We start from the raw sequence: 26,002 nt of genomic DNA on the forward strand, positions 1-26,002 counted from the left end.
GGGCCGGATGGGATTTATCCTAGGATTCTCTGGGAAGCTAGCGAGGAGATTGCAGAGCATTTGGCTTTGATCTTTATGTCGTCATTGTCTACATGAATAGTGCCAGAAGACTGGAGGATAGAAAATTTTGTCCCCTTGTTCAAGAAGGGGAGTAGTGACAACCCCAATAACTATAGACCAGTGAGCCTTACTTCTCGGGCAGCACGGTAGCACAAATGGATAGCACTGTGGCTTCACAGCGCCTGTGTCCCAGGTTCAATTCCCCGCTGGGTCTGTGCGGAGTCTGCACGTTCTCCCCGTGAGGAAACCCGGGTTTCCTCCGGGTGCTCCGGTTTCCTCCCACAATCCAAAGACGTGCAGGTTAGGTGGATTGGCCATGATAAATTTCCCTTAGTGACCAAAAAGGTTAGGAGGGGTTATGGCGTTACAGGGATAGGGTGGAAGTGAGGGCTTAAGTGGGTTGGTGCATACTCGATGGGCCGAATGGCCTCCTTCTACACTGTATGTTCTATGTTCTGTTGCGGGCAAAGTCTTGGAAAGGATTATAAGAGATAGGATTTATAATCATCTGGAAGGAATAATCTGATTAGGGATAGTCACGGTTTTGTGAAGGGTAGCGAAGGGGAAAATGCTGGAAAATCTCAGCAAGTCTGGCAGCATCTGTAGGGAGAGAAAAGAGCTAACGTTTCGAGTCCGAAGACTCTTTGTCAAAGCTAACAGACAGAGAAAGTGGGAAATATTTATACTGGGTACTTTGTGAAGGGTAGGTCGTGCCTCACAAACCTTATTGAGTTCTTTGAGAAGGTGACCAAACAGGTGGACGAGGATAAAGCAGTTGATGTGGTGTATATGGATTTCAATAAAGCGTTTGATGAGGTTCCCCACAGTAGGCTGTTGCAGAAAATACAGAGGCATGGGATTGAGAGTGATTTAGCGGTTTGGATCAGAAATTGGCTAGCTGTAAGAAGACAGAGGGTCGTGGTTGATGGGGAATGTTCAGCCTGGAGTTCAGTTACTAGTGGTGTACCACAAGGATCTGTTTTGGGGCCACTGCTGTTTGTTATTTTTATAAATGACCTGGAGGAACGAGTAGAAGGATAGGTGAGTAAATCTGCAGATGACACTAAAGTCGGTGGAGTTGTGGACTGTGCGGAAGGATGTTGCAGGTTACAGAGGGACATAGATAAGCTGCAGAGCTGGGCTGAGAAGTGGCATATGGAGTTTAATGCAGAAAAGTGTGACGTGATTCATTTTGGAAGGAGTAACAGGAATACAGAGTACTGGGCTACTGGTCAGATTCTTGGTAGTGTGGATGAGCAGAGAGATCTCAGTGTCCATGTACATAGACCCCTGAAAGTTGCCACCCAGGTTGATAGGGTTGTTAAGAAGGCGTACGGTGTGTTAGCTTTTATTGGTAGAGGGATTGAGTTTCGGAGCCATGAAGTCATGTTGCAGCTGTACAAAACTCTGGTACGGCCGCATTTGGAGTATTGCATGCAGTTCTGGTCGCCGCATTATCGGAAGGACGTGGAAGCATTGGAAAGGGTGCAGAGGAGATTTACCAGGATGTTGCCTGGGATGGAGGGAAGATCTATGAGAAAAGATCTATGGGATGTCAGAGGTAGGTTCTTTACCCAGAGAGTAGTGGGGGCATGGAATGCACTGCCTGTGGAAGTAGTTGAGTCGGAAACGTTAGGGACCTTGAAGCGGCTATTGGATAGGTACATGGATTAGGGTAGAATAATGGAGTGTAGGTTAACTTCTTAAGGGCAGCACGGTAGCATTGTGGATAACACAATTGCTTCACAGCTCCAGGGTCCCAAGTTCGATTTCGACTTGGGTCACTGTCTGTGTGGAGTCTGCACATCCTCCCCGTGACTGCGTGGGTTTCCTCCGGATACTCCGGTTTCCTCCCACAGTCCAAAGATGTGCAGGTTGGGTGGATTGGCCATGAAAAATTGTCCAAAATTCTTTGATTAACCTAGGACAAAAGTTTGGCGCAACATCGTGGGCCGAAGGGCCTGTTCTGTGCTGTATTTCTCTATCTAAAAGGCTGAGGTACTTGAAGCTGTTTTCGTTGGAGAGAAGGTTAAGAGGTTACTTAATAGAGGCATACAAGATGATCAGAGGATTAGATAGGGTGGACAGTGAGAGTCTTTTTCCTCGGATTGTGATGGCTAGCACGAGGGGACATAGCTTTAAATTGAGGGGAGATAGATATAGGACAGATGTCAGAGGTAGGTTCATTACTCAGGGAGTGGTAAGGGAGTGGAATGCCCTGCCTGCAACAGTAGTGGACTCGCCAACATTAAGGGCATTTAAATGGTCATTGGATAAACATATGGATGATAATAGAATCGTGTAGATGGGCTTTAGATTGGTTTCACAGGTCGGTGCAACATTGAGGGCCGAAGGGCCTGCACTGCATTGTAATGTTCTATTGTTCACATACCTCATCATTTGCTAACAATCCCACGTCTAATCTCCACTGTGCCCCCCCCGGCCCCCCGCCCCGGTCCACTTGCAAGTCCACCCATTGCAGTGCGTAGTGAGAGACCACAATTGCCGAATACCCTGAGTCAGCCACCCCTCGCCAGTGGAATCTTATCCAACACAAAGTAATCGATCCGCGACCCTGTGCACATGGGAGAAGTATGAAAATTCCTTCGCCCTTGGCCTACCAAACCTCCACGTGTCCACCCCCCCATGCACTTCATGAACTCCTCCACCTCCTTTGCCATCGCCGACACCCTCCCTGACTGTGGACTCGACTGGTCCAATCTCGACTCGATAACTGTATTAAAGTTCCCCCTCCCCCATAATCAGTCGGCGCGAGTCCAGGTCAGGGACTTTCCCCAACACCCACATCATCCCAATTTGGGGCATAAAAATTCACCAAGGCCACTGGCATCCCCTCCAATTTCCCGCTCACCATCACAAACCTTCCGTCCCGAATCTGCCATTATATTTCCCACTCAAACGTTACCCGCTTATTTATCAACACTGCCACCCCCGCATCTTCATTTCTAATTCTGAATGGAAGACTTGTCCTATCCACTTCCTTAGCCTAATCAGGTCCCTGATCTTGGATTGGATTTGTTTATTGTCACGTGCACCGAGGTACAGTGAAAAGCATTTTTCTGCGAGCAGCTCAACAAATCATTAAGTACATGGGAAGAAAAGGGAATAAAAGAAAAAACATAATAGGGCAACGCAAGATATACAATGTAACTACATAAGCATTGGCATCGGTTGAAGCATACAGGGTGTAATGTTAATGAGGTCAGTCCATAAGAGGGTCATTTAGGAGTCTGGTGACAGTGGGGAAGAAGCTGTTTTTGAGTCTGTTCGTGCGTGTTCTCAGACTTCTGTATCTCCTGCCCGATGGAAGAAGTTGGAAAAGTGAGTAAGCCGGGTGGGAGAGATCTTTGATTATGCTGCCCGCTTTCCCCAGGCAGCGGGAGGTGTAGATGTAGTCAATGGATGGGAGGCAGGTTCGTGTGATGGACTGGGCTGTGTTCACGACTCTGTAGTTTCTTGCGGTCCTGGGCCGAGCAGTTGCCATACCAGGCTGTGATGCAGCCCGATAGGATGCTTTCTATGGTGCATCTGTAAAAGTTGGTCAGGGTTAATGTGGACATGGCGAATTTCCTTAGTTTCCTGAGGAAGTATAGGCGCTGTTGTGCTTTCTTGGTGGTAGTGTCGACGTGGGTGGACCAGGACAGATTTTTGGAGATGGGCACCCCTAGAAATTTGAATCTTCAAGTGCGTTTCCTGTAAAAATGTCACATCCGCCTTTAAACTCCTCAGGTGCGCAAACATTCAGGACCAGCCCATTCAGCCCTATCACATTCCGTGTGATTAGCCTGGTCAGGGGGCACCTTGCCATCCCTTCCTTGCTGATCAACCATAGCCCTTCTTGGGCCAGCCCGTGGCCTGCTTCGCACAACCCTCCAGGATCGCCCTCAGATGTCAACCGTCACCAACACTTCGACAGCCCCACCCCCATCAGCAGTCCCCCCCCCCCTTAAACAATACAACACTCCCATCCCCCTCTAGTTCACTAACTCCCACTGCGCTCCCATGAGCTAGCGCGCCCAGCTAGCCTGGCGGCCCCAGCACATGGCGCCAAGCATCCTACCCCCCACTGATTACCCCCGTCCCCATTCGCACATTTCCATAGTGCAGACAACAATAACAATAAGAAAAATGGTGCACTTACCCTCCACAGTCCTCCAGCATGCCACCAAAAATCTTATCCCACAAGAGAGAAAAGAGGTTCTCCCCTAACCATCACCTGGAGTCACTGTCCATGTGGAGTTTGCACAACCTCCCCGTATCTGTGTGGGTCCCACCCTCACAACTTAAAAAGGATGTGCAGGGTAGGTGAATTGGCCACACTAATTGCCCCTTAATTGGAAAAAAAAGGGTGGAGTGCATTTTGGAATAGTGTACCCAGCAAGGTTGGGAGTTACATATAACTCGAAAGATCATTTTTTTGATACATCAGAGGAGGCAGATGCTTTTGTCAAAGAACAAGGGGAGCAATTCTCCGCAAATGCGGCGAGTCGTAAAGGCTGCCGTGAAACTGGCCGTGTTTCACGGCAGCATCCGCGCCCCCTCCCGGGATAGATTCTCCGCCCCGGGCGGGGCTAGCAGCGGGGCCCCGTGAACCACGGCATCGCGGCCTTAGCAACCGTCGCTAAGTCCGCGCGCCAAGCGTCATGCCGGCTGACGCGCACGATGACGTCAGCCGCGCATGCGCGGATTGGACGGCTCCAACCCGCGCATGCGCGGGGCTGTCATCTCCCTTGGCCGCCCCGCGGACTGATCCTGCGGGGCGGCGGAGGGAGAAAGAGTGCGTCCATTACGGACGCACTGCCCGCGATCGGTGGGCACCGATAGCAGGCCCATGCCCCCCTTGGCACGGCCGTGGTACTGCCGTGCCAATCGGGGCCCTGGATGCCCAGAACGGGCATGTTGTGGCCGTTTTTACGGCGGCAGCAAGCAGTTGTGTTTGCTGCCGAACAAACGGCCGTAAAGGCCTGGGAACTCGGCCCATCGGCCTGGGGAGAATCGCTGTTCGCCGTAAAAAACGGTGAGCAGCGATTCGTGTCGGGCAGCCGTGGGGGGGGGGGGGGGGGGGGGGGGGGAGAGAATAGCGGGAGGGCGTGAAAAATGTCGGGGACACCCTCCCGCTATTCTACGACCCGTCATGGGCAAGGATTTGGACTCAATGAAAAGGTTTGAATGGGCTTTAATGGGTGTGGATGGAAAGGGGATTTTTCAGTGTTCTGCATATATTGCTAGTTATTTGGGGTTTCTTGTTTTATATTAGAGGGGCAGAGATTTCCAATGTATATGTTTTTGGGGAAGGATGGTTGGGGGGGGGGGGGGGGGCAATAGATAAGGAAGCAATATGGATAATACATGGCCCATGGTGGGATTTTGAGAATTGAAATGGCTTTGGTTTTGCTTCCTCCTTTCTCAGCGGAGGCGGGTGGGGGAAGCTTCACTTTTTTTCTTTGTTCTTTAGGCGTGGGCTCTGGTGGGGGCTCCCTCACTAGCAGTTAGGTCTTAGCTAGTGATTGGGAGTGAGATGGGGGGGAGGATCTGCAGCCTGTTGGACCTGTTTAAACAGGTTTTGATGAGCTTAGCGTGTTTGTTTGGTGGGGGGAGGGGGGTTGGCAAAGGGAGTAAACTTCTTTGGCAGGTTATTTGCAGGTTTTTTAATTGGGTTGAGAGTAATTGTGGCGAGTAGACTGCCGATGGTGATCAGGTTTGATTCCCGGCTTAGCGGAGTCTGCACCTTCTCCCTGGGTTTGCGTGGGTTTCCTCCGGGTGCTCCGGTTTCCTCCCACAAGTCCCAAAAGACGTGCTGTTTGGTGAATAAAAGCAAATTACTGCGGATGCTGGAATCTGAAACCAAAAGAGAAAATGCTGGAAAATCTCAGCAGGTCTGGCAGCATCCCAGGTTCAGTTCCAGCCCCGGATCACTGTCCGTGTGGAGTTTGCACATTCTCCCGCTGTCTGCATGGGTTTCACCCCCACAACCCGAAGATGTACAGGTTAGGTGGATTGGCCATGCTAAATTGCCCCTTAATTGGAAAATAAATAATTGGGTACTCTAAATTAAAAAAAAACAGAAAATACTGGACAATCTCAGCAGGCCTGACAGCGTCTGTGCAGGAAGAAGGGAGCTGATGTTTCCAGTCTGGATTATTCTGGCAAAGCTTTCCAGACTGGAAATGTCAGCTCCCCTCTCTCTCACCATGGACGCTGTCAGACCTGCTGAGATTGTCCAGTATTTTCTTTTCCTATAGTCACTCTTCTCATTTGGGAAGAAGTACTTCTTTAGGTGTTGTCATTGTTGTTAGTAAACAGACTTGTCATTGCAGGTAAATTTTGGAATTTACATATTCTAATTCACAGGTAGCAACACAGATTTTGTTGTAGTCCAGGTTATGCTTAATGTACTCCAGTTTTACAGTATTATATTGCAGTAAGGCTAAACATTCTTTGTTGGGAGAGAGAACTTTAGAATACTGATGCAAGTAACATGGACTTTCATGTTCCAAGCACCTTTAACATAGTAATACGTCTCTGCATGCGGTGGCGGCCATGGTCAGATTGGTCACACACAGGGTGACTCCTGCTTGGAGGCGTTGGTTTTGGCCCTTTCTGTCCATTTAATGGGTGACTTTTGCGGATAAAGTGTGAAGTGAGGGGAGGGCACTGGTTTCTCTCCAAGAGTGGAATTTGGCTGGCTATTAGACCCGGTAAATTGGTGAGAGCCCTAGCTCAGGAGCTGAAGGACATTCACGGCGCTGCACCATTGGAAAAAAAGGGGGAGGGGGAAGGGTCTTCATCGTCTGCCTGTGGAGCAGTTGATGGATATCATTGAGGGGGAGTGCGCATGTTGTTCCCTTGTCTGCGTGGGTCTGACCTCCACAACCCAAAGATGTGCAGAGTAGGTGGATTGGCTGTGCTCAATGTTTTTCCAAAAAAAAAAGGGGGGGGGGAGATGGACCCACCATCGGGTATATTCCTGCATAATTTTAAATAAATTTAAAGTACCTAATTTTTCTTCCAATTAAGGGACAATTTAGCATGGTCAATCCACCTAGCCAGCACATCTTTGGGTTGTTGGGGTGAAACCCATGCAGACACTGGAACAACACATGCAGACATTGGGAGAATGTGCAAACTCCACACGGACAGTGACCCAGGGCTGGGATTCGAACCGGGTCCTCAGCGCCGCAGTCCCAGTGCTAACCACTGCGCCATACGCAGCCCTATGCATCCATTTCTTTGTGGTGGGGAAGGCGGTGCTGATGGTGATTGTGGGGGTGGAGTGTGCAGGAATAGTAATTTTGGACCATGCGCTGCAGGTCAAGTGGATTGGCCATGATAAATTGCCCTTAGTGTCCAAAAATTGCCCTTAGTGTTGGGTGGGGTTACTGGGTTATGGGGATATGGTGGAGGTGTTGACCTTGGGTAGGGTGCTCTTTCCAAGAGCCGGTGCAGAGTCGATGGGCCGAATGGCCTCCTTCTGCACTGTAAATTCTATGATCTATTATACGACACGAGGTGTGAGATAGGGCGGCCACAGAGACTGGGGTGGAGGTTTGATTTGGCTGATTAGAAGTTTTGTGATCAGGCGGCATCAAAATCAGGAGATGTCTGTGGCCTCGTTCTGGGAGGCACTGAAGGTTTGAGGAGGGGTCTCCTTTAAGGCTCATTGGGATCGAGTTGAGACTGAGGAAAGGCAGAGGCTGTTGGAAACTATTGTAGATGTGGATCACAGGTATTCGGTGGCCCCCAACTAGGGGGTTGTTGGCGGAATGTAAGGAATTGCGGTGGCGGTTTGATCGGCTGACAACAGAGGTGGTGGTCAGCTCCGTTGGTTAAAGGGGGTTCAATATGAGTATGGGGAGAAGGCTAGTTGCCTGCTAGCCCACCAGTAGAGACGGCAGGCAGCGGCACAAGAAATTGTGCAGGTGTGGGTGCTGGTGGGGGAGGGGTTGGTAACAGCTCCAGAGAAAATCAATGAGGTGTTTGAGGCCTTTTACCGGGGGTTATATGGATCACAGCCTAGTGGGGGGAGGGTACAGATATGGGATGGTTTAGGATGGGTTGGAGTTCCAGGAGGCGGAAGAGAAGAAGGGACAGCCACTGGAGGCGCCATTGGGACTGCAGGAGATAATAGAGTATGTGGGGTTGGTGCAAGCAGAGAAAGCCCTGGGGCCGGTTGGCTTCCTCGTTGAATTTTATAAGGGGGCAGCATGGTGGCACAGTGGTTAGCACTGCTGCCTCACGGCGCCGAGGTCCCAGGTTCGATCCTGGCTCTGGGTCACTGTCCGTGTGGAGTTTACACATTCTCCCCGTGTTGCGTGGGTTTCGCCCTCACAACCCAAAGATGTGCATGCTGGGTAATTGGCCACGCTAAATTGCCCCTTAATTGAAAAATGAATTGGGTACTCTAAATTTATAATAAAAAAGAATTTTATACGCAGTTTTTGGGGGAGTGAGCACCTCATCTTTTGAATTTGTTTAATGAATTGTTGGCAAAGGGGGAGTTGTCAGCCACGCTGGCACAGGTATCTATTTCTTTGATCCCAAAGAAGGATAAGGATCTGACAGAGTGTGGGGCCTATAGGCCCATCTCATTATTGAATATGGATGTGAAAGCTATGGCCAAGCTATTCGCGAGGGGGTTGGAGGGCCATGTACCGGATGTGGTCTTAGAGGATCAGATGGGATTTGTTAAGGGGCGGCAGTTGTTGAGTAATATCAGGAAGTTATTGAATGTGGTTATGACCCCATCACAGGGTAGGGTGGTGGACGTGATTGTATTGATGGATGGTCGTGTGGAGTGGGGGTACTTAGATCATAAGAACATAAGAACTAGGAGCAGGAGTAGGCCATCTGGCCCCTCGATCCTGCTCCGCCTTTCAATTAGATCATGGCTGATCTTTTGTGGACTCAGCTCCACTTTCCGGCCCGAACACCATAACCCTTAATCCCTTTATTCTTCAAAAAACTATCTATCTTTACCCCCCCCCCCCCCCCGCATCCTTCTAAATTCCAACAATTACAGCCCCAGTCTACTCAACCTCTCCTCGTAATCCAACCCCTTCAGCTCTGGGATTAACCTAGTGAATCTCCTCTGCACACCCTCCAGTGCCAGTATGTCCTTTCTCAAGTAAGGAGACCAAAACTGAACACAATACTCCAGGTGTGGCCTCACTAACACCTTATACAATTGCAGCATAGCCTCCCTAGTCTTAAACTCCATCCCTCCAGCAATGAAGGACAAAACTCTATTTGCCTTCTTAATCACCTGTTGCACCTGTAAACCAACTTTTTGCGACTTGTTCGAGATTCTTAGGAGGTTTGGGGTCTTTGCATGGGTATGGTTATTATATGCACCCATCCATGGCAAATGTGAAGAGAAATGGGATGAATTGTGGCTATCTTAGGTTGCATATGGGGACAAGGCAGGGATGCCTGTTACCTCTGTTGCTGTTCGATTTGGCCATTGGGTTTGTGGTGATCGCACTGCGAGCTTCGAATGAGTGGCATGGGATTGTGAGGGGGGAAAATAGAGAGCACAGGGTGTCATTGTACACTGACGATCTATTGTTTTTTTTAGTGTACCCAATTAATTTTTCCATTTAAGGGGGCAATTTAGCCTGCAGATCTTTGGGTTGTGGGGGCGAACTTCTGGTTGTGGGGGCGAAAGCAGAACTAGGGTGCATAGCCTCAAAATAAGGGGAAGTAGATTTAGGACTGAGCTTAGGAGGAGCTTCTTCACCCAAAGGGTTGTGAATCTATGGAATGTATTAAAGACATTCAGTAGCTGGTTTGTGGTTCAGAACACGGTCAGCAGTGCGGGTTCAATTCCCGTACCAGCTGAGAATTCTGAATTCTCCCTCTGTGAACCGAATTCTCCCTCTGTGACCCGAACAGGCGTACGAATGTGGCGACTAGGGGCATTTCACGGTAACTTCATTGTAGTGCTTATGTAAGTCTACTTGTGACAATAAAAAGATTATTATTATTAGGATGATTTGGCCTCCACAGCCTTCTACGACAGAGTTCCACAGATTCATACCCTCTGGCTGAAGAAATTCCTCCTCATCTCTGTTTTAAAAGATTGTCCCTTTAGTCTGAGATAGTGTCCTCTGGTTCTAGTTTTTCCTACTAGCAGAAACATCCTCTCCACATCCACTCTATCCAGGCCTCACAGTATCCTGTAAGTTTCAATAAGGTTCCCCTCATCCTTCTAAACTCCAACGAGTACAAACCCAAAGTCCTCAACCGTTCCTCATACAACAAGTTCTTCATTCCAGGGATCATTCTTCTGAACCTCCTCTGGACCCTTTCCAAGGCCAGCATATTCTTCCTTGGATACGGGGCCCAAAACTGCTGACAATACTCCAAATGGGGTCTGACCAGAGCCTCAGAAATACATCCCTGGTCTTGTATTCTAGCCCTCTTGAGATGAATGCTAACATTGCATAGGGCAGCGCGGTGGTGCAGTAGTTAGCACTGCAGTCTCACAGCGCCGAGGTCCGAGGTTCGATCCCGGCTCTAAGTCACTGTCTATGTGGAGTTTGCACATTCTCCCCGTGTTTTCATGGGTTTTGCCCACAACGCAAAGATTTGCAGGTTAGGTGGATTGGCCACACTAAATTGCCCCTTAATTGGAAAAAATGAATTGGGTACTCTAAATTTCTAGACCAAAAAAAACATTGCATTTGCCTTCTTTTTTTTATGAATTTAGCGTACCCAATTCATTTTTTCCAATGAAGGGCCAATTTAGCGTGGCCAATCCACCAACCCTGCATATCTTTGGGTTGTGGGGTGAAACCTACGCTAGCACGGGGAGAATGAGAAAACTCCACACGGACAGTGACCCAGAGCCGGGATCGAACCTGGGACCTCGGCGCCATGAGGCAGCTGGGCTAACCCTCTGTGTCACCGGGCTGTCCTGCATTTGCCTTCTTAACTGCTGACAACCTGCACTTTACCTGATGGATTCTATTGAGTTGGAGGTCGGCAGCGCCACCTCCAACTCGTTGGGGAACTTTAACGAATTTGAGGGTTGAAAAGAAAAATGAAGTTTGCCCTGAGAGGGTCGGAAGAGGGAGATTTACGCATTGTGGAGGCCACCTCTGTCCAAATAAAAGCAAATTACTGCAGATGCTGGAATCTGAAATCAAAGAGAAAATGCTGGAAAATCTCAGCAAGTCTGGCAGCATTTGCAGGGAGAGAAAAGAGCTAACGTTTCGAGTCCAGGTGACCTTTTGTCAAAGCTTCTGTCCATGTTTCAGGACTTATTTGTCGCCAATGGGGAGTGTGAGGGTGGTGGGGGGGTGGGTTAGGGGTTCAAAATGGGGGAAAATTTACAAACTGTGTGTAACATGTTTATTTTGAAGTGTTATTTGTTCTTTGTATCTGACTGGAATAAAATTATATATTTTAAAAAACATAGTCATATCTTTCGAGGCATTTCACATTAAGCTTTATCAAGAAAAATTTGCCACCTAGCCACGTAAGGAGATATGGGAAAAGCAAAATATTGGCAATACTGGATTAGGTATGTAACAGGCTTTAAGCAGGCACAGAGTCTACTACTACTATTGCATCACAATTCACTGCCCCTGCTTCAGCTGATTTGCTGCTGAAATCCTTAACAATGCCTTTTGCTTCTTTTAGATTTAACTATTTCAGGGATGAGAGTGGCTGAAGACAAAACGGTTCTGTGAAGGAATCATGTAATTCCAGCACTCTTTATGATCTGTAGTGAATCCAAATACTTCTGGGCCATTTCAAATAAGTGGAATTTAATTAGACTTCAAGTGGGTAAAAACATTAGTTTTTCATTAATTTGTTTACCTTCTGCTACCATCAAGACTGAGGACCACTATATGTGTACAAAATCACCAAAGTGACCTTCTTATTCAATCTGAGATACTTGTCCATCCCTGATATTTGTCACTCTACCATTGGAAGCTGTGCCTTCAGCTGCTGAGGCCCAAACTTTGGAATTCTCTTCCTAAACCTTCTCTCTCCTCATTTAAGGTGCTTGTTAAGACCTCCCACTTTGAACTGTGATAACATAGAACATTACGGCGCAGTACAGGCCCTTCGGCCCTCGGTGTTGCGCAGACTTGTCCTTCTACAGGGGCGGCACGGTAGCATTGTGGATAGCACAATCGCTTCACAGCTCCAGGGTCCCAGGTTCGATTCCGGCTTGGGTCACTGTCTGTGCGGAGTCTGCACGTCCTCCCCGTGCGTGCGTGGGTTTTCTCCGGGTACTCCGGTTTCCTCCCACAGTCCAAAGATGTGCGGGTTAGGTGGATTGGCCATGCTAAGTTGCCCTTAGTGTCCAAAATTGCCCTTAGTGTTGGGTGGGGTTACTAGGTTATGTGGATAGGGTCGGGTGCTCTTTCCAAGAGCCGTTGCAGACTCGATGAGTCGAATGGCCTCCTTCTGCACTGTAAATTCTATGTAAAAAAGAAATCTATGTACAGCTCAGTCTCATTGTATCTGTGTGGTGAACGTATTGCTACTACAATTCACCACTGTATTGTATTATGTTGATGCCCTTATGTGCTCCGCCTGTGGCTCCACCCCCTCGGGGGTGGTATATAAATCTGCAGCCTGTAGGCGGCACTCAGTACAGAGCAGTCGCAGGCAGGCACAGATGTAGCTTATTAAAACCACTGTTCACTTCTACTAATCGTCTCATGTGAATTGATGGTTGCATCAATCTGATAATGCTCCTTTGAGTATTTCCACAGCACCTTTAACATAGTAAAATGTCCCAAAGGTGTTTACTGAACCACATAGGAGATATTGGGGCAGATGAGGTAGATTTTTAAAAATTTATAAATTTAGAGTACCCAATTATTTTTTTTCCAATTAAGGGGCAATTTAGCGTGGCCAATCTACCTACCCTGCACATCTTTGGGTTGCGGGGGTGAAACCCACGCAGACATGGGGAGAATGTGCAAACTCCACAGTCAGTGACCCAGGGCCGGGATTCAAACCCAGGTCCTCAGCGCCGTAGGCAGCAATGCTAACCACTGTGCCACGTGCTGCCCCGATGAGGTAGATATTAAGGAACATTACAAAGAAAGAAAAACAGACAGTTTAGGGAGGAAATTCCAGAGTTTTAAAGCCATGGCTCCTGAAAGCACAGCCGTCCTTTGTGGAGAGATAGGTGGGGACTGACAAGGACAGAAGACAAAAGGAATGTAAACGGTGGTGATTAAGGCTAAGAAAGGTGCTGATAGTGGCTCAAAAAGATTAGAATGTGTGAATGCCAGAACAAAGGTGAGCAGTGTGTCAAAGGGCAACTAGAAACAGTTGGCCAAAGTGGGGTAGGGGGAGGGGGAACAATGGTGAGGGAAAAACAGATTGATGGAAGAAATGAAAATAAATTGCTATAAATAAAAATGGGTTGATGGTGGGGGAGAGAGTTCAGTCTAAAGTTGTTGAACTCAATGTTAAATCCAGAAGGCTGTAACGTGTCTAATTGGAAGATGAGGTACTGTTCCTCCAGTTTGCGCTGGGCTTCACTGGAACATTGCAGCTGGCCAAGGACAGACATGAGAGCAGGGTGGTCAGTTAAAATGGCAAGTCAACAGGAAGGTCTAGGTCCTGCTTGAGCACGGATCGGAGGTGTTCTGAAAAGTAGTCACCCAGTCTGTAGAACATAGAACAGTACAGCACAGAACAGGCCCTTCGGCCCTCAATGTTTCGCTGAGCCACGATCACCCCACTCAAACCCACGCATCCACCCCACACCCGTAAGCCAACAACCCCCCCCTTAACCTTACTTTTAGTAGGACACTACGGGCAATTTAGCATGGCCAATCCACCTAACCCGCACATCTTTGGACTGTGGGAGGAAACCGGAGCACCCGGAGGAAACCCACGCACACAGGGGGAGGACGTGCAGACTCCGCACAGACAGTGACCCAGCCGGGAATCGAACCTGGGACCCTGGAGCTGTGAAGCATTTATGCTAACCACCATGCTACCCTGCTGCCCCTATGTGAGACTGAGACTGTGACACAGTGAGACTGTGTTTAGTCTCTCCAATGTAGAGTAGACTGCACTGGGAGCAGCAAATGATTGTTTAGGGCCTTAGATGGTGAGCAGAATGCAAAGCGGCAGGTGTTACACCGTCAGCGATTGCATGGAAGGTGCCGTGGGAAGAGGATGAGGTGTTGGGGTGATGAAGGAGTGGAACAGGGTATCCTGGAGGGAACGATCCCTGTGGAATGCTGACAGGGGGAACGAGGGTAAGATGAGTTTAGTGGTGGTATCATGCTGGAATTGGCAGAACTGTCAGAGGATGACTCTTTGAATGCGGAGACTGGTGGGGTGAAAAGTGAGGGCAAGGGGGGCCCGTTTTGGAAAGTGACATCATCAGAACAGGTGCGACAGAGGCGAAGGAACTGGGAGAATGGGATGGAATCCTTACGGGATGTGGGGTGTGAAGAGCTATAGTCAAGGTAGCTGTGAGTCAGTGGGTTTGTAATGGATATTAGTGGACAGTCTGTCTGCAGAAATTGAAATAGAAAGGTCAAGGAAGGGAAGGGACATATTAGAGATGGACCATGTGAAGGTCATAGAGCGGTGGAAATTAATAAATTTTTCCAGGTCCAGCCCGAACATGAAGCGGCAGTGGCTAGCACTACTGCATCACGGCGCTGAGGACTCAGGTTCGATCTCGACCCCGGGTCACAGTCCAATTGGAGTTTGCACATTCTCCATGTGTCTGTGTGGGTCTCACCCCCACAGCGGTTAGCATAGTTGCTTCACAGCGCTAGGTTTGATTCCCGGCTTAGGTCATTGTCTGTGCGGAGTCTACATTTTCTCCCCGTGTCTGCGTGGGTTTCCTCCCACAGTCCCAAAAGACGTGTCTGTTAGGTCATTTGGACATTCTGAATTCTCCCTCCGTGTACCCGAACAGACGCCGGAGTGTAACGACTAGGGAATTTTCACAGTAACTTCATTGCAGTGTTAATGTAAGCCTACTTGTGACAATATATATATTTGTAATTCACTTACGGTATATGGGCGTCACTAGTTAAGTCAGCATTTATTGTCCAACCTTAGTCGCCCTTCAGAAGGTGGTGGTGAGCTGCCTTCTTGAACCTCTGCAGTCCTTCAGGTGTAGGTACACCACTGTGCTCTTAAGGAGGGAGTTCCAGGATGTTGCCCCAGCGACAGTGAACGAACAGCGATATATTTCCAAGTCAGGGTGGTGAGTGTCTTGGAGGGGAACTTCCAGGCGGTGGGGTTCCCAGATATCTGATGCTCTTATCCTTCTAGATGGTAGTGGCCGTGGGGTTGGAAGGTGCTGATTAAGGAACCTTGATGAGTTACTGCAGTGCATCTTGTGGATGGTACACACAGCTGCCATTGTCCGTTGGTGGTGGAGGGTTTAAATGTTTGTGGAAGGGAGAAGAGCGCGGTGACGCAGTGGGTTAGCACTGCGGCCTCACGACTTCCGGTGGCGGCGATGAGCAGTTAAGCCGCACATTCGGCGGCTCCCGCGGAGAACGGACTTTGGGGCTCTTTTCAGGGCCCCCAACGGAGCTGGAGCAGCAAACCCCAACGGGGGAAGAGGGCAGTAGTCGACCCCAACGGTCCCATGGGTGTGGGGCAGAGGAAAAGCCGAAGAAAGCACCTCTGGAAAAACGGGGGCAGGAAGATAAAATAGCGGCCGGCGGAGACCTCGAGGAGCTGAGGAAGTGGGTCCAGGAGCAGCAGGCAACTCTGCTGCGCTGCTTCCAGGAGCTGAAGTTGGAGCTGCTGGAGTCCCTGAAGGTAACTAACAGGGAACTGATGGAGACCCAGACAGCCCAGGGGGCTGCAATCCGGGAGCTGCAGCAGCAAGCCGCCGAAAGGGAGGACGAGGTCGTGGCCGTGGCGGGGAAGGTGGAGATGCACGAGGCGCTCCATAAAAGATGGCAGGAGCAGTTCGAGGAGCTGGATAACCGGTCGAGGAGGAAGAATTTGCGGATCCTGGGCCTCACGGAGGGGCTGGAGGGGTCGGACCTAGCGGCCTATGTGGTGATTATGTTAAACTCGCTGATGGGGGCTGGGTCCTTCCAGGGGCCCCTGGAGTTGGAGGGGGCCCACAGAATTCTGGCTAGGAGGCCCAAGCCGAACGAGCCGCCGCGGGCGGTGTTGGTGAGGTTTCATCGGTTCGTGGATCGTGAGTGTGTGCTCCGGTGGGCCAAGAGGGAGCGGAGCAGCAAGTGGGAGAACACGGAGGTGCGGATCTTCCAGGATTGGAGTGCGGAGGTGGCGAGGCGGAGGGCCGGGTTTAACCGAACGAAGGCGGTGCTCCACAGGCGGAGTGTGAAGTTCGGCATGTTGCAGCCGGTGCGTCTGTGGGTCACCAATAAGGATCAGCACCATTATTTTGAGTCCCCGGAGGAGGCGTGGGCCTTTGTGCAAGCCGAGAAATTGGACTCAAACTGAGGGTCCAGGATGGGGGATGTTGTATAATACTGTATTTGCATTTGCTTGGTTTAGTGTAAGAAGTGGGTTGGCCTTAGGGTGGGTGGGGTGATGTCGTACTGTTTTTTCTATATGGGTTTTTAAGCAGGGATCGGGTGGACGGGTTCGGGCAGGGGAGTAAACGGGGAGATTGGGGAGCTGGTGGGGGGGGACTGACAATGGAAGTGGCCCTGGAGGAGGCGGGACCCGGCAGGGCGAAAGCGCGGGCTTTCTGCGGGTTTCCCACGCTGGGAGATGGTGGGGGCGGGGCCGGGGCTGAGAAGCGCGGGTCGTTGCTGGCTGTTTTCCTTTCCCGCGCAAGAGCGGGGGGAGGGGGGACCCGTTGACGGGCACAATGGAGGAGGGGCAGTCCCACGTGGGGAGGAGCCGAAGGTAGGGCGGGAGTCGCCGGGGTCAGCAGAAGTTAGCTGGCTCACGGGAGTGCTGTGGAGGGAGGGGCGCGGCTAGGAGGGGTCCTAGCCTGGTGGGGGGGGGGTACCGGGTTGCTGCTGAAATGGTCAGGAAGGAGCTGGAGGGATAGCACGGTGGCCTAGTGGTTAGCACAACCGCCTCACGGCGCTGAGGTCCCAGGTTCGATCCCGGCTCTGGGTCACTGTCCGTGTGGAGTTTGCATATTCTCCCCGTGTCTGCGTGGGTTTCGCCCCCACAATCCAAAAATGTGTAGAGTAGGTGGATTGGCCACGCTAAATTGCCCCTTAATTGGAAAAAATAATTGGGTAATCTAAATTTAAAAAAAAAGGAAGGAGCTGGAGGACGCAGGGGGTGCTGGAGGGGGGGGGGGAGTTGCCGCCGTGGGAAACTGGCAGAGCGGGGGACGCTGGCCGGGGGTGGGCATGGGATGGGGTATGGCTAATCGGCAGGGGAGGGGGGCAGGGAGCCCTCGGATCCGGCTGATAACCTGGAATGTGAGGGGGCTGAATGGGCCGGTCAAACGGGCCCGGGTATTTGCGCACCTGAAGGGACTGAAGGCGGATGTGGCCATGCTTCAGGAGACATACCTGAGAGTGGTGGACCAGGTTCGGCTGAGAAAGGGATGGGTGGGCCAAGTATTTCACTCAGTGCTGGATGAGAAGAGTCGGGGGGTGGCGATCCTGGTGGGGAAGAAGGTATCGTTTGAGGCGTTAAATGTGTTGGCTGACTGGGCAGCACGGTGGCCTAGTGGTTAGCACAACCGCCTCACGGCGCTGAGGTCCCAGGTTCGATCCCGGCTCTGGGTCACTGTCCGTGTGGAGTTTGCACATTCTCCCCGTGTCTGCGTGGGTCTCACCCCCACAACCCAAAAATGTGCAGTGTAGGTGGATTGGACACGCTAAATTGCCCCTTAATTGGAAAAAATAATTGGGTAATCTAAATTTACAAAAAAAAAAAAAAAAAAAAAAAAAAAAAATGTGTTGGCTGACAGTGGCGGGAGATACGTGATGGTGAGTGGCAAGCTGCAGGGGGAGCGGGTGGGTTGGTGAATGTTTACGCCCCAAACTGGGACGATGCGGGGTTTATGCGGTGTATGTTGGGCCGCATTCCGGACCTGGAGGTGGGGGGCCTGATCATGGGGGGGGACTTCAAGACAGTACTGGATCCCCCATTGGATCGATCCAAGTCCCGGATGGGTATGAGGCCGGCGGCGGCTAAGGTGCTGAGGGGCTTCATGGACCAGATGGGGGGGGTGGACCCCTGGAGGTTTGCGAGGCCAAGGGCCAGGGAATACTCGTCTTTCTCCCACGTACATAAGGCTTACTCGAGGATTGATTTTTTTGTCCTGAGCAGGGGGTTGGTTTCGAGGGTGTAGGATGTGGAATACTCCGCCATTGCCATTTCAGATCATGCCCCGCACTGGGTGGACCTCGGGCTGGGGGAAGAGAGGGTCCAACGTCCGCTCTGGCGCATGGAGGTGGGGCTGCTGGCAGATGAGGAGGTGGCCGAGAGGGTTCGGGGGTGTATCGAGAGGTACCTTGAGGCCAATGATAACGGGGAGGTTCGAGTGGGGACGGTCTGGGAGGCATTGAAGGCGGTGATGAGGGGGGAATTGATCTCCATTCGAACCCATAGGGAGAGGGGGGAGCAGAGGGAGAGGGAGAGACTAATAGGAGAGATGGTGCAGTTGGATAGGAGATATACGGAGGCTCCAGAGGAGGGATTGCTGGGGGAGAGGTGTAGCCTTCAGGCCAGATTTGACCTATTGACCACCAGAAAAGCGGAGGCTCAGTGGAGGAAAGCACAGGGGGCGGTGTATGAATACGGGGAGAAGGCGAGCAGGATGCTGGCACACCAGCTCCGAAAGCGGGACGCGGCCAGGGAGATTGGGGGAGTGACGGATAGAGCTGGGAAGGTGGTGCAGAGGGGAGTAGATGTTAATGGGGTCTTCAGAGACTTCTATGGGGAACTGTACCGGTCGGAGCCCCGGGTGGAGGGGGGTGGAATGGGGCGCTTCTTGGACAAGCTGCGATTCCCGAGGGTGGAGGAGGAGCAGGTGGAGGGACTAGGGGCGCCGATCGAGCTGGAGGAGGTGGTCAAAGGGATAGGGAGCATGCAGTCGGGGAAGGCGCCGGGGCTGGACGGGTTTCCGGCGGAATTTTATAAAAGGTATTTGGACCTGTTGGGCCCCCTGTTGGTCCGGACCTTTAACGAGGCAAGGGAGGGGGGGGGGGGGGGGGGGGGGGGGGGGGGCTTTGCCCCCAACTATGTCACGGGCGCTGATTTCCTTGATCCTGAAGCGGGACAAGGACCCTCTGCAGTGCGGATTATATAGGCCGATTTCGCTGCTGAACGCCGATGCTAAGCTGCTGGCAAAGATCCTGGCCACTAGAATAGAGGATTGCGTGCCCGGGGTCATCCATGAGGGCCAGACGGGGTTTGTGAAGGGAAGGCAGCTGAATACGAACGTACGAAGGCTCCTCAACGTTATTATGATGCCGGCTGTGGAAGGGGAGGCGGAGATAGTAGTGGCATTAGATGCGGAGAAGGCCTTTGATAGGGTTGAGTGGGAGTATTTGTGGGAGGTGTTGGGGAGGTTTGGGTTTGGGGAGGAGTTTATCCGGTGGGTGAGGCTGCTCTACGAGGCCCCGATGGCGAGTGTAGCCACAAATAGGAGGAGGTCGGAGTACTTTCGGCTGTACCGGGGGACGAGACAGGGGTGCCCCCTGTCCCCCTTGCTCTTCGTGTTGGCAATTGAGCCCCTGGCCATGGTATTGAGGGAGTCAGGGAACTGGAGGGGCCTGGTGCGGGGTGGGGAGGAGCATCGAGTGTCGCTGTACGCGGACGACCTGTTGCTGTATGTGGCAGACCCAGTGGGGGGGGATGCCGGAGGTGATGAGGATTCTTAGTGAATTCGGGGGTTTCTCAGGGTATAAGTTGAACTTGGGCAAGAGTGAGGTGTTTGTGGTACATCCGGGGGATCAAGAGGAGGGGATTGGTAGGCTCCCATTGAAGCAGGCAGGGAAGAGCGTCAGGTACCTAGGGGTCCAGGTGGCGGGGAGCTGGGGGGCCCTGCACAAGCTCAACCTCACAAGGTTGGTGGAGCAGATGGAGGAGGAGTTTAAGAGGTGGGATATGTTACCGCTGGCGGGGAGGGTGCAGTCCGTTAAGATGACGGTGCTCCCGAGGTTTTTGTTCCTGTTCCAGTGCCTTCCGATCCTTATCCCGAAGGCCTTTTTTAGGAGGGTCAACAGGAGTATCACGGGATTTGTGTGGGCGCATGGGACCCCGAGGGTTAGAAGAATGTTCCTGGAACGTGGCAGGGATAGGGGGGGCTGGCGTTGCCCAACCTCTGTGGGTACTATTGGGGTGCCAACGCAGCGATGGTGCGTAAGTGGGTAATGGACGAGGAGGGGGCAGCATGGAAGAGGATGGAGGCGGCGTCTTGTGTGGGCACGAGCTTGGAGACGCTGGTAATGGCGCCGTTGCCGCTCCCTCCAACGAGGTATACCACGAGCCCGGTGGTGGCGGCTACCCTCAAAATTTGGGGGCAATGGAGACGGCACAGGGGAGAAGTTGGGGGCTCGATGGAGGCCCCGATACGGGGGAACCATCGGTTTGTCCCAGGGAGCATTGATGGCGGATTTCTGGGCTGGCACAGGGCAGGGGTTAGAAGGTTGAGGGACCTGTTTGTGGAGGGGAGATTCGCGAGCTTGGGGGAGTTAGAGGGGAAGTTTGGGCTCCCCCCGGGGGACATGTTTCGGTACATGCAGGTTAGGGCGTTTGCCAGGCGGCAGATGGAGGGGTTCCCCTTGTTGCCCCCACGCGGGGTACGGGACAGGGTGCTCTCGGGGGTGTGGGTTGGAGGAGGGAGGATTTCGGACATATACCGGGTAATGCAGGAGGTAGACGAGGCCTCGGTGGAGGAACTGAAGGGTAAATGGGAAGAGGAGCTGGGTGAGGAGATTGAGGAGGGGACGTGGGCGGATGCCCTGGAGAGAGTGAATTCCTCCTCTTCCTGTGCGAGGCTTAGCCTCATACAGTTCAAGGTGCTGCATAGGGCCCACATGACTGGGTCGAGGATGAGTAGGTTTTTCGGGGGCGAGGACAGGTGTGCTAGGTGTTCGGGGAGCCCAGCGAACCACGCCCATATGTTTTGGGCGTGCCCAGCGTTGGGGGAGTTTTGGAAGGGGGTAGCAAGGACGGTGTCGAGGGTGGTGGGATCCAGGGTCGAGCCAGGCTGGGGACTCGCAATTTTTGGGGTGGCAGTGGAGCCGGGAGTGCAGGAAGCGATAGAGGCCGGTGTTCTGGCCTTTGCGTCCCTAGTAGCCTGGCGGAGGATCTTGCTCCAATGGAAGGATGCGAGGCCCCCAAGCGTGGAGGCCTGGATCAATGATATGGCGGGGTTCATTAAATTGGAGAGGGTGAAATTTGCCCTGAGAGGATCAGTACAAGGGTTTTTCAGGCGGTGGCAGCCTTTCCTGGACTTCCTGGCGGAACGGTAGGGAAATAGGCGGACAGCAGCAGCACCCCGGCGGGTTTGGATTGTGGGGAGGGAGAACTGTGTACATGGGTCTGTGGGGTGTGCTATCTCTTTCCCTTTTGTTGTTTGGGTGATCTTTTGTTTTTTTTTCTTTTTCCTTTTGTTTGAAGTTGCTCTTGAAGTTGGGGGGTATTGTTCTTGGGGTGTTATCGCGGTTGTTTGTTAATAGAGTTAAGATGTTTATATTTTGTAAAAATTTCAATAAAAATTATTTTAAAAAAACAAAAAAACACTGCGGCCTCACTGCGCTGAGGTCCCAGGTTCGATCCCGGCTCTGTGTCACTGTCCGTGTGGAGTTTGCACATTCTCTCCATGTTTGCGTGGGTTTCGTCCCCACAACCCAAAAATATGCAGGCTAGGTGGATTGGCCACGCTAAATTGCCCCTTAATTGGAAAAAATGAATTGGGTACTCTAAATTTTTAACAAAAAAAAATGTTTGTGGAAGAAGGAGCAATCAAGCGGGCTGCTTTGACCTGGATGGTGTCGAGCTTCTTAAGTGTTGCTGGAGCTGCACTAATCCAGGCAAGTAGAGTATTCCATTACACTCCTGACTTGTGCCTTGTAGATGGTGGACAGGCTTTGGGGGGGCGTCAGGAGGTGAGTTGGGCAGCACAGTGGTGCAGTGGTTAGCACTGCAGCCCCACGGCGCCGAAGTCCCAGGTTCGATCCTGTCTCTGGGTCACTGTCCATGTGGAGTTTTCACATTCTCCCCGTGGTTGCGTGGGTTTCGCCCTCACAATCCAAAGATGTGCAGGGTAGGTGGATTGGCCATGCTAAATTGCCACTTTAAAAATGAAAATCGCTTATTGTCACGAGTAGGCTTCAATGAAGTTACTGTGAAAAACCCCTAGTCGCCACATTCCGGCGCCTGTCCGGGGAGGCTGGTACGGGAATCGAACCGTACTGCTGGCCTGCTTTAAAAGCCAGCGATTTAGCCCAGTGAACTAAACCAGCCCCTCCAGTGAGCTAAGCCAGCCACTTAATTGGAAACAAAATGAATTGGGTACTCTAATTTTTTAACAAAAGGAGGCGAGTTACGCACAATAGGATTCCTAGCCTTTGGCCTGCCCTGGTAGTCACAGTATTAATGTGGCTAGTCCAGTTCAGTTTCTGATTAATGGTAACCCCCAGGAGGCTGATAGTGGGGGATTCAGTGATGGTAATGCCATTGAATGTCAAGGGGCGATGGTTAGATCCTCTCTTGTAGGAGATGGTCATTGCCTGAATGTAACTTGCCACTTGTCATTCCAAGCCTGGATATTGTCCTTGCTGCATTTGGACATGGATTGCTTCAGTATCTGAGGAGTTGTGAATGGTGCTGAACATTGTGCAGTCATCTGCAAATATCCCCACTTCTGACCTTATGATGGAAGGCAGGTCAATGATGAAGCAGCTGAAGGTGGTTGAGCCCAGGACTCTACCCTGAGGAACTCCTGCAATGATATTCTGGAGCTGAGATGATTGACCTGCAACAACCACAACCATCTTCCTTTTGCCAGGTATGACTCCAACCAGCGGAGAGTTTCCCCCTGATTTCCATTGACTCCAGTTTAGCTCGTGCTCCTTGATGTCATACTCACTCACATGCTGCCTTGATGTCAAGGGCAGTCATTCTTACCTCACCTCTGGCATTCAGCTCTTTTGTCCATGTTTGAACCAAGGCTGTAATGAGGTCAGGAGCTGAATGACCCTGGCAGAACCCAAACTGAGCGTCCGTGAGTTTGCGAGAGGGCAGCGCGGTGGCGCTGTGGGTTAGCACTGCGGCCTCACGGCGCTGAGGTCCCAGGTTCGATCCCAGCTCTGGGTGACTGGAGTTTGCACATTCTCCCCGTGTTTGCATGAATTTTGCCCCCACAACCCAAAGATGTGCAGGCTAGGTGGATTGGCCGCGCTAAATTGCCCCTTAATTGAAAAAGATGAATTGGGTATTCTAAATTTATTTTAAAAAGGATTGTATTTGCTGGAGTTCAGAAGAATGAGGGGGAATCTCATTGGAACATATAACATTCTAACAGGACTAGACAGGGTAGATGCAGGAAGAATGTTCCCGATGGTGGGGTTGTCCAGTACTGGGAGTCATAGTCACATTGACAATTTAATACTGAGATGAGGAGACATTTCTTCACCCAGAGAGTTGTGAGTCTGTGGAACCCAGAGAAAGCAGTTGAGGCCAAAACATTGTATGTTTTCAAGGAGGAGTTAGATATTGCATTTGTGGCTAAAGGGATCAAAGGGTTTGGGGAAAAGCGGGAACAGACTACTGAGTTGGATGATCAGCCATGATCATAATGAATGGTGGAGCAGGCTCGAAGGGCCAAATGGCCTCCTCCTGCTTCTATTTTCTGTGTTTTTATGACATGATGGCCAATGGTGAGACACTTGCTTGGGACTGGGAAGACTCATATGAACAGAGAGTCAGAGAATGTTGTAGGAATGGAGTAGATTACAGAGGCAGGGAAGGGTGACGTCATACCCATGCACTCAACTGCTCCGCAATTGAAACATTTGAATAGCCATGACCAGAATGTACACTTCTCCACTTCAAAATGGGTTACATTTTACTGAAACTGGATATTATTTAATTTCAATCAGTTTGCAGATTTCATTTATCTTTGTTTTCATCTATTTGAAACCCATTCTTGTAGCATTTTATAATCTTAGGCTGGGATATTCCAGCCCTGCCATAGTGGGACCCGCCACAGGGGCTGCGATGGGACAGCCAGAAGTTCATTCACTTTTGGCGGAAGATCCTGGCGGCAGACTGTGCATTGGAAATCCCAGCTTTATTCTTGGGACAATAGAGTACAAAAGCAAGGTAGTTATACCAATCCTTAATTACTGGTTAAGTATCAGCAGGAGAGGCGGTATGTGGCGCAGTGGTTAGCACTGGGACTGCGGTGCTGAGGACCCAGGTTTGAATCCCGGCCCTGGGTCACTGTCGTGTGGAGTTTACACATTCTCCCCATGTCTGCGTTGGTTTCACCCCTACAACCCAGATGTGCTGGTTAGGTGGATTGGTCATGTTAAATTGCCCCTTCACTGGAAAAGAAAATAATTGGCTACTCTAAATTAAAACTTTTTGTTAAAATATCAGCAGGAGTATTATGCATTACTTAGGCATCACACTTTAAGAAAATTGTAAAGGCCTTAGAAGGGATTTATGAGAATTGTACTAGTGGTGAAGGACTTCAGTTATGTGGAAAGACTGGTCTCTTTAGAGCTGAGAGGTAAAGAGGGGATTTTTTGAAGGTGTTTGAAATCCTGGATTGTTTTGAGAGAGAACATAAGGAGAAACTGATTTTAGAACAAAGAACAATACAGCACATGGACAGGCCCTTCGGCCTTCGAAGCCTACGCCGATCACGTGTGCTATCTAGACCAACCACCTGTATCCTTCTATCCCCAGTTTGTTCATGTACCTATCCAGATGAGTCTTAAACGCCGCCTTCCATCATTTTAGTGATGGAAGGGTCAGTAAACAAAGGAACAAAGGCAACATTAAGTTCTGTTTTTACACAGTGAGAGGCGGTGAACTTGAACATGTTGCCTGAAAAGCTGGTAGAAGCAGAATCAGTAGAAACTTTCAAAAGGAAATTGAAAAAATGATTGATGGGAAAACAATTACAGCTTTGGGCAAACAGCAGGGAAGCAGGAATAATTCTTTCAAAGACTTGTGACAATCCCGATGGGCAGCATGGTCTCCTTGTGTGCTGTAGCGTACAATGGGCAGAACTTTTCATTCCGGAGACTACAGGCAAGATTTTCTTAGAAATCAATAAAGGCGGATAGCGGGAGGGAAAGCGGCGATCCGGCACATAGTGCCAAATATTTTCATCCATGGGTTCCCCGTCATATCGCTGGTGGGACAGCCTCTGATTCACCCGCCCCACTATCACCTCAGCGCTGCAATCATTGGGGTGCCACACTTAAAGGCTACCGCAGTGCATAGCAGCCACACTTCGCAAGGTGTCGGGAAAGGATGGCTCCCACAAAATCTGACCCAAGATTCACTGCACCTCCCTGGAGGGACTCCTTGATGTTGTAGAGGCCCATGCATCGGACAAAAATGCTTCGGACAAAAATGCTTCGGACAAAAACCTAGTTGCAAGGTCACAAACCCAGCATGGGAGGTGGTGACAGAAGAGGACAGATATTCAGGGCAGGAATCTTTTCCCAAAGGTAGGGGGTCTAAAACTAGAGGGCATAGGTTTAAGGTGAGAGGGGAGAGATACAAAAGGTTTGGAGGGGCAGTTTTTTTACACAGAGGGTGGTGAGTGTCTGGAACAAGCTGCCACAGGCAGTAGTAGATTACTGGTACAATTATGTCTTTTAAAAAGCATTGAGTTATATAGGTAAGATGGACATAGAGGGATATGGGGCAAATGCGGGCAATTAATAATAACCTTAATTATTGTCACAAGTAGGCCTGCATTAACACTGCAATGAAATTACTGTGAAAATCCCATCGTCGCCACATTCCAGCGCCTGTTCGG

General features: G+C 50.8%; 1 long non-coding RNA gene across 1 annotated transcript in view; it reads left to right on the forward strand.

Moving 5' to 3' along the window:
• LOC119966990 overlaps positions 1-26,002 on the forward strand; it is an 84,397-nt gene that overhangs the window by 41,491 nt on the left and 16,904 nt on the right. The window lies entirely within an intron of this gene.

The sequence above is a fragment of the Scyliorhinus canicula genome, chromosome 6 (assembly GCF_902713615.1).
Source record: "Scyliorhinus canicula chromosome 6, sScyCan1.1, whole genome shotgun sequence".
In the NCBI taxonomy this organism is placed as follows: domain Eukaryota; kingdom Metazoa; phylum Chordata; class Chondrichthyes; order Carcharhiniformes; family Scyliorhinidae; genus Scyliorhinus; species Scyliorhinus canicula.